Consider the following 9,221-nt stretch of genomic DNA (forward strand, 5'->3'; position numbering starts at 1 on the left):
TGATGAAACAATAGTGAACACTAATTATATATATACAGTGTGTATATATATATATATATATATATATATATATATATATCTCAAGACAGCAGGTAAACATAGAAGTGTTGAGTGTGCATCCACAGGAAATTAAATACAGGGTATTTTCAGGATTCTTCAAATTGAATTTAAGACTTTTCAATACCACCTACGATGAAATTCAACACCAACTTCCCTGCCGTATAATGTGAAATCTGTATGAATTTTAAGCCTGAGAATTATTCACAAAGTTACCTGAATTTAATAAAACATTTAATTTTAATACTCACGTTCATATTTAATACACACCAGCTTTTTGGGGTGCGTTTGTACTCTGATAACATAAAATGAATATATTATTTGTCGCACTAAGAACTCTTATGGTGTGAAACCAAAAATACAAAATATATAGTGCAGTATGAGTTTGCTACATTGGCTAGATATGGTCATGTAATGTAATATAAAATGCCAATGTAAATGCAAATTGCTTCAGTGATTACTCATCCTGTTCTGTTTTTGCATCTAAAAGCTGCTTGAAATGCAGCATTATATAGTATTGGCTTGATAGCAGCGGGATAAGGAGTTGGTCTCCAGTTTGGTTTTTCCTCGTGTGCTTTGGCATGTTGGATGTTTCCATTCACGTCAACCTACAACAGTCGTGCAACGCCGACACACAGACACAGTACTCGTCTCATACACAACTGTCTTTCCGTTGCTGTTGTAACATTGACTGACCTGAAAACTATGTTATAATGTATAATGCTGTTCCATTACCGCTCGACATAGTGTGACTGACTTGCGCCGCGTACTGTGCTAACCTAAGCGCCACTGCCCTCAGCCTCGTCCGCCATTTTGTCCGCATCTCTGGCCTTCTGAACTTCAGACTAAAGTCAGCCAGCTAAAGTTAGCTTGTTAGTGGCATGTCAGATGCTTTGTTTTCTGTCCTGACAACCCACTGATTTGCGCCAGAGCTCGTGCACCGTGAACACTCCATAGAGCATAAAGCGTAAAGCTAAACAATGATGTAAACAGGAACACACACAAAATATATTTATTTATGACATTACAGCATTTATTTAACCCTTGATGTCTGAATTTATTTACAATAAAAAATATATATATTTCTGTTTTCAATTGCTTTCAGGTTGATGTTAAATTAAGTGGAAAATATTAATTTATCTATAGAACATAGAAAATATATAATTCAGGTATGATGTAGCGACAAATTAGCGACAACAGGAAAAAACGAGAAACCAGGGCTTGCAAAAGGTTCCCAGGTATGTATCAAATATGCACAAACAGGCATTTGGGGAACTGCAGTCTGAAAGGAAGAGGTGTGATGAATATGTGACAATCGGCATAAAGGGGTTAATCCTATGAAAGGACAAGAAAAAATGTAAGATCTTTGTAAACGAAATGTGATACTTTATAAAATAAATTTAATACTTTAAGGCCTTATTTTGACTATTAAATTTAAGACTTTTTAATAAATCTAAGACCCTTCTAACTCAAATTTTATATTCCCCAGAATGTTCATTCACACATTCATTCCAAATGCTTCTCTTTTGCTGTAGTTAAGCTACTAAATGCATCAATGAAACTCACATTTCCTGCAAATGTTTGACAGTAAAAGTCTTCCAGTGGCTTAAAGAGCTTAAATGCTACAGAAATAAATATAGATCTGTCTCCAATACAAGCCTATTTTCCTTTAAGGGCTTGGTTCTCTCTCTCTCTCTCTCTCTCTTGCTGTCTCTCTCTCTTTGGCAGGCTTTCTGGTTTTCATGGAGACTGTAATGAGAATGAGAATAAACATTTAGATGTAATGTTCACAATTAATCAGTCTAATGTGTAATGCATTGAAATTAAAAAATCTAGTTGACCATCAACCACCTACTGGAATTTTGTTAACTTACAACATGGATGAACACATGCAAAGATCCAGCTTGCTAATCTGTTGGCAGTTCTCCCACTCTGATATGCAGATATGCCTATATGTCTGTTAATACATAAAATAAATCAGGTTAGTATGTTAAACTGTATAAAGTAACAAAGGCCCACAGACCAAGTCCATAAGGTATTCAGTGCTGCAGTATGACTTTATCTGATCTTTGTTATTGCAGCATCTTGTGTGCACAGTAATAATGTGTTTACTTAGCAGACGGCAGTGCCTTCAACAGCAGAGCCCTGGCAGCGGAGCACCAGACCTCAGTAGGTGATGATGATAAACAGTGGATGTGTGTCTGATTAGAATCACCTCGGGAACTCGCAGCAATGCATCGATGTGGAAGTTCTCCATCTGCTCCAATTACTCACCATAAGCTTTTAGAACCGCTTGTAAAAGAATCATCTATACTCTAAACCTTATCACCGTCAATGTCACTTGTTTGTTTCACAGTCAATAACAGTTTGATAGTAGGCATACAACTGTATAATTACACTGGGTCTCCAACTAATGACATTTTATAATATACTGTAAATTTACCCATCTCCGTAAACTCTAAGACTTATGGCCCGATTCACTAACATCCAGAATAAAGAGTGCTAAATTGCGTGTGCATTCTAAAATACTGCACGTGTAATTGTAGCAACTGTTATGGGTGATTTACTGAGAATTATTGCATAGACGACAACAGGAGCAAACACAATGGAGGTGGCAGTATTTAAAGCCCCCCTCCGGCCAGTTTTAACTGCGGTTTTTGGTGAACGTTCTTTCTCAAACAGAGAAAGGGGGTGTGGTTAATAGTCGGACGTAATACATTACCATGACAACCAAAAACTGACGGGCTGGAGTGTTCACTAACAATATGCTGTGTTAACAACACTACACTTTACTGTCTGGCAGGAGTAACTATTACTTACCCATGATAGAAACTAAGGTGCGCGTATCAGCTGTTATCAATCATACAGTTGATGGTCCTGTCACGCGCTGCGCATGATAACTCCCACTACGTTTTATGGTGCGCTTACTTTACCGCAGGGGTGTGGTGGGTGCCTCCGTCGATGCATTGCTAAAACGGCCGTCAGTAAAATGCATGTTGCAGACTGTATATAAGACGGTGGCAGGTGAAAGTGCGACGCGTTTTCTGTCATCTGTCCTCCAACACCGCACGCACAAATGCCATAATGAAAGTGAACAGCACACTAAACCAAGATGAGGAAACTAAAAAATAAAGTGAACACCCTCTGTTAGCCAACTTTCTGCAATAACTATGCTAGCTAACTACACCTGGCTAACTACACCTTAGTTAACTTAGCTAACTAAAATAGAAAGACAAACCAACAATCACACACAGAGAGACATACCCAGATAGCAGAGGACTGTGGGGCGGATCCGCCTTCAAGCCGGCACATCCGCCATATGCTCTCCCCCGTTTTGTCCACGTGCACCGGATCCGGCCCGCCTCCAGACAGCGCTCTGTCAAACTGCAGACTCACTGCGGACACCGGGCGGATTCGCACATCGAACGCACATGTTTTAAAAATTCTTAACCATCGCTGACCATAATTCTGACAGACAGCAAAGCGCTTGCAGTGGGAATCGGCAGCTCTCTCGGAGGACACGGACACAGTAAATAACGTTAAACTGGGCTGTCAAAATATGATTGATTTGTACAGTTGCCTAGCCGTTAAAATTATAACTTTACCGGTCATAGATAATGTTGCTTTGGTTGCCGTTTTAATTCAGACAATATTCGATTATGGCAAGCTAAGTTAAGTTAGCTCGTGTTACAGCACTTTAGCATTAATGTTAAGCTAACTTAGCTAACTAAAAGTTAACAAAGCCCAATTCGGATGAGATGTTCCTGTGAGAGGAGTGATTTTAACATCAGTTAAATGCAGTGGTCAATAATTTTAAGCCAGTCATGAAGGCATATTTAATTTAATTATATTTCACCCCTCTAGTGGTAACAAGCTAAGCTAATCTGATAACCTATGAGCCTAATTTAGATAGCAGGTTCTAGTAACGTTACAACTTAACCATTAACGTTACTCGTTTGAGTCAGTTTTTAGCTGATATTTGCTAAAAAAAATTTTTTAAATTGATGCCATTCAAAGTATGCCAAAAAAGCTAACGTCATTAACTTAGCAGTTAACCTTACAGTTTGCAATGTAAAGGTGGTGGTAACATTACAGACAACTATCACCTGATGACTTTATTACTAAAGAAAACTTGAAATGTGATTATTTCTCAGGCAGGTTAAGTTAACTAACCTTAACGTTTGTGTTAAAAGAAAGTGTTTTTTCTGCGACCTTTAAGCAGACTTATGGACGTAAATTGGCAGTTTACATCGGATAATTTATGTCATCCAAGGGAAGTTTACTCACGCTGAAAGATACACTGTGGATCTGCAATCTTTCAGATTATTAAATCATATTAAACATTTACTGTCGCCTCACAGCACGAAGGTTGTGGGTTCAAACCCCGGTTGCATGTTCTCCCCGTGTCTGCGTGGGTTCTCCTCCCACCATCCAAAGACATGCAGTCTAGGTTAATTGGCGACCCTAAATTGTCCTTAGGTGTGAGCGTGAGTGGAAGTGGTTCGTCTATGTGTGGCCCTGCGATGGACTGGCAACCTGTCCAGGGTGTACCCCGCCTTGCGCGCCCAATGTCTGCTGGGATTGGCTCCAGCCCCCCTGCGACCGTGTATGCAGGATAAGCAGTTGACGATGGATGGATTGATGTCAGTTCATGTGTTTCTCATTTGGCATTTTTCTTTTCTTCAACTTATTGTAAAATTGGTCTTAAATTTAATTCAGAGTGGCATCAAACTTGTTTTCATTATACTGTGCTTTGCTGCAGCATACAGCTCATTCACAAGTGGCGCCAGTCTGATATGGGGACTGCCTGATTCTCAGCCTTTCCTGCTGCCGGTGTAAAGTAAGTAATACAGTATTAGACTTGATTTAGCTGACTAAATTAGTATTTTGTCAAATACTGACAATGGTCCATGGGGGTCATGCTGAATTTTCCATGCCTGCCGAGAATTGCATTAAAATGTAACCTTTGTGGTGAACATCAATAGTGATAAATGATCAACATCTATTTTATGAACGTTAAGAAACGTTAACATATTATTACACTTAGTAAAAGTAGGCTACCATTTCTTGAAATTCAGAAAAAATACGTGGGGTTAACCGCGTTCAAACAATGTGAACAGCAAAGTGTCTGAAAAGGACCTTCATAAGTGAATGCATAATTAGGTAAAACAGATGTTGTAAGCTACCTGCCGAGATTTGCATCCACCTCTTTTCTCAGTATAAAAGCGTTACCTCCCGCGAGGTGTATGCAATTAATGGCAGGCATGCAGAACTCAGCACAACACCTGCTCTGCAAAACATCACTACACCTTGTAGGAACAAGGCCTGATCATTGTTATAAACTCACGCAGTCTACCGGAGGTAGATTGTGTCTGACTTGACAGCGCTGTTTTTATTCCCCCGTCTATGAAGTTGGCGAAAGTCAGCCAGTTATCTCGAACGCACCTGTTGACTACCAGTTATACATCGTGCTGACTTCGACCGCTGTTTTCCAAAGTTAACATAGATCCTTATTAGCTAGGCTCCTTACATGCTTGCTAATAACTGTTTTGAAGATTGGTCTCCGACATTGACAGCGTTGTGTTGGACAGATTTGTGCAGCGGTGTTTCTGATGCCAACCAGACATTCACAGACAGGTCTGTTGTCGCGTTTGAGAGAGAGAGAGAGAGAGAGAGAGAGAAAATGTGCGGAGCGAATATGCGCTGCAATCAAAAACGATTTTTAAATTGGGTCGCCAAATTTACTTGGACGGCTGGTAATCTACCTGGGCCTTTGTGGGAAGCACTGTATAGCCTAATATATATTTTGTTAGTATTTTATTTATTTTCTACTGAAACTGTCGATCAGCGGATGGTTTTAGTAGGGGATGTCTCATTCTGTTGAAGTTATTGGACTATATACATACATGAATACATACATATTTCTTTAGGCTCGGTTTAGGCTGATTTTAAAAATTGGTTACCAAGGTCTTGGGAATTTAAAAAAAATCTAATTAACACAGGATTTACACCTGGTTACATGATAAAAAAAATAATTAAAAATAGATTTTTTTTGTACTTTTTTAATTTTCTTTTTAGATTTTCTTCCTGGAAGCCAGAGGGGCCACAACAGAGAACGTGCCACGTGGGACATCCTTGCCCACATGTTCCATGTTGATGTCGGGAAGAGGATAAATTGTAAAGGGATCACTGAGAAAAAAGTCTATGCCAGATGGCACTGGAGATGTTGCTCCTGTGTAAGTAATTGTAATTTATATAAAACAATCTGAAGTCACACAACATTCTTAGGCAGTGTTCAAACTGGCATTAGCACTACTCTAAAAAACACAACCATGCTTATCAACGCAGAGGATTGGGAGTCAACACAGGGGGTTTCAGAAAACATTGCAGGGTCTGTTGGCTAAAAAATCTTTAATTAAAAAGTTTTAATGCCATGCAACAACACATTATCTGGCATAGCACTGAGTTGGCGAAGATACAGTATGTGCAAATGTCACGTGTGGATACGCGATAAAAGATAAATTAAAAGGGTATTACTAACTAAAAAATATGTTGTGAGGGTTCGGCGACAACGCCACAATGAGCCCTAGGACTCACAGACCCACAGGTTCTTTAAAAATCGGGGTTGGAGCAGAGCAGAAACAAACCACAGAAGCTAAAATAAATGTTAACAATTTATTACAATTAAAAAATGTTTATAAGTTTAGCCTAACTAAAACCCATGTGATGCCACAGATAAAACAAAAGCTAAATAAGAGAGAAATGTTCCGTGATTTGACAGCTCCCGGCACGGCAAACAGTCCGCAGTCCTCGCCGCTCGTCGGTTTCCTACGACAGAGGAAGCACTGGCGAGTAGTGTGCTCACATCAGTCAACCCGCACCCTATGCCTAACGACCCCGACTCTGCAGCCCTCCCCTGCCTGGTCCTATGGCCGCCTAGCTTAAGATACATAAACTGTTACTGACGGTTTCCCCGGGCTACAGTCGTACTGTTCGCCCAGGCCTGAGTGGAAATGCGTTGGCGGACACTGGCTGCTGCGGTCGTCTACTCGTGTTGCTGCTGGCTCTGCCCGAATCAGCCCAGTGTCTCCCTGCAGGCCTCTATAGCGACTACTCTCACTGTCGCCCTCTGCTGCGTCGTCTCGGCTGCCGCACCGGTTCCGTCCAATCAATTACTTCCCCACAAGTCTCTCTCTAGCTGCCGTCCTCCTGCTTGATGCCCCCCCTGCTCAGCGCCCAACGAGCTGGCCGACTTTCCCTGCTGCTCTCTTCACAGTTCTCTACGTCGAACCTCCATCTCCTCCGCCTGCTTCCCCGCAGTCACGCTCCTTACCGGCCTACATCCTTCGTCCGTATCGTCGCGTTCCACGCTCCCTCACTCTTCCTACTGCCGTTGCTTCACTTAAAAAGGAGTCCTGTCCAATCCGTTGACGGCTTCCACACCTGTTGCTCATTTGGTCATAATGTCATCAGTGGAGGTGTGCGGTTTAAGATCAGTCCAGCCAGTAAAACTTAAGTTAGTAAAACACACATGCATTAAAACACACCACATGCTATAAAAACACAAATAACACACTGAAAAAGGTAAAAAGGCACAGCACACAAATTAAAACACACCAGAAGCATAAAAAGTCACCTGCCATTTTCTGGCCCTGTCACACAAATACACATTTCTGGTAGACTTATGATTGTCGTTGTCATGGAAGATAAAATAATTTTTGGCATGGCAACTTTCCAGAGTTGTTATATAGTTTCTCATAGTATTATAAACAGTTATACAGTGTTTTGACATCTAACAAGCCATAAAACGCATGGATCTTTCACTCCAACCAGCCTTCCTGGGTGATATTTCATGGTCAAATCGGCACATGAAGACATGCCTCCACCAAGTTTTTGAACGCAGTGCTGTTTTCGGTCTGAACACTGTCTTAATCTCACAATCCATATCAAAAACCTTGCATCATCTTGTCACAAGATTGCTGACGTAATCTGCACTCTGCGCATGCGTTGGCGTCTGTAGCCACCTGTCGGATGCTCCGTCTTAAACCGAACTCTTATCCAGTTTTAATCCACTCTTTTTCGTTACATTTTTTTATATCCTTTTTATTTAACTTAAGTTTTTAACTTAAGTTTTACGTGGGTTAAGGATTTTAGCCGTCTCTAACCTGCACCATCGGGTAGCCCTTCTCTCAGGTATGTTACTGCTACTCCAACACAACACTCGGCAGCTCACACACTCCATCCTCGCACGCAGTGTTGAAGCAGATTCTGCAGATTCTGCTCAGTCCTGCTCTGGAACCACACAACCGGCATCTCCTCGTCCTCTTTTCTCCCCAGCCACACTAATAATTGGTGACTCCATAACCAGAAACATCCGTTTCTTTAACGCTACCACTCGCTGCTTCCCCGGTGCCACCACGGCTGACATTTTAAAAAAACTCCAGGACCTGATGCCGTCGCTCCCGTCCTCCATCACAAGAGTGATAGTCCATGTCGGAACAAATGACACAGCTCTTCGGCAGTCTGAGCTGACAAAATCAGATTTTAACCGTCTTTTTAACTTTTTAAAGCAGTGTGGAAAGTCCGTTTTTATCTCTGGTTCCATTCCCACAGTCGGTCGCGGTGCTGGTCACTTCAGTAGACTCCTTGGCCTCCACGACTGGCTCCAGTCCGCCTGCAGGGCTCATCGTGTGTGTTATGTGGATAATTTTAATATTTTCTGGCAAAGAATGTCTCTTTTTAAGACAGACGGACTTCACCCAAACAAACGGGGCTCAGAAATGTTAGCTGCTCACATACAGCATGTGGTGCGGTCCACACATGACTTACGTGAATGACTCATCATTCATGCAGCACACCTGGACACACCACCGGTCACTGAACAGATCTCTGCCTCACTGCCACAAACAACTGTCTCCACCTGCTGGCATGTAAAGCCGTCTGCTCCCAGCGTTGTTCCACAGACTTCTATTCCTGTCATCATCACGCATAGACCAGTAAACTGAAACGTGCACATCCCACACAGAAATATTAGTAATCTCTTAAGGATTAGGACAACTGCACCAACTCCAGCACCCAGAACAAACTCATTTAAAATGGCTCTCTTCAATGTGAGATCACTTTCAAGTAAGACTTTTATCTTAAATGATTTTATCTTGTCTGCA

The 9,221-nt window shown here is 41.4% G+C and overlaps 2 long non-coding RNA genes across 4 annotated transcripts; one reads left to right on the forward strand and one right to left on the reverse strand.

Moving 5' to 3' along the window:
• Nucleotides 1-1,232: 1,232 nt before the first annotated feature.
• On the reverse strand, nucleotides 1,233-3,573 carry LOC123985127. Of its 2 annotated transcripts, XR_006828607.1 has the most exons (4): nucleotides 3,322-3,573; nucleotides 1,932-2,014; nucleotides 1,624-1,806; nucleotides 1,233-1,392 (listed from the first exon to the last, which is right to left on the reverse strand). It is a non-coding gene; the product is annotated as an uncharacterized LOC123985127 (long non-coding RNA). The 2 variants fall into 2 exon arrangements; XR_006828606.1 differs by having other exon boundaries at nucleotides 1,233-1,806; nucleotides 3,322-3,562.
• Nucleotides 3,268-8,297, forward strand: LOC123985128. 2 transcript variants are annotated; one of them, XR_006828608.1, is made up of 3 exons: nucleotides 3,268-3,586; nucleotides 4,820-4,897; nucleotides 6,136-8,297. It is a non-coding gene; the product is annotated as an uncharacterized LOC123985128 (long non-coding RNA). The 2 variants fall into 2 exon arrangements; XR_006828609.1 differs by lacking the exon at nucleotides 3,268-3,586 and adding an exon at nucleotides 4,648-4,700.
• The last annotated feature ends 924 nt before the right edge of the window (nucleotides 8,298-9,221 follow it).

This window comes from Micropterus dolomieu, linkage group LG16 (assembly GCF_021292245.1).
Source record: "Micropterus dolomieu isolate WLL.071019.BEF.003 ecotype Adirondacks linkage group LG16, ASM2129224v1, whole genome shotgun sequence".
Taxonomy (NCBI): Eukaryota; Metazoa; Chordata; class Actinopteri; order Centrarchiformes; family Centrarchidae; genus Micropterus; species Micropterus dolomieu.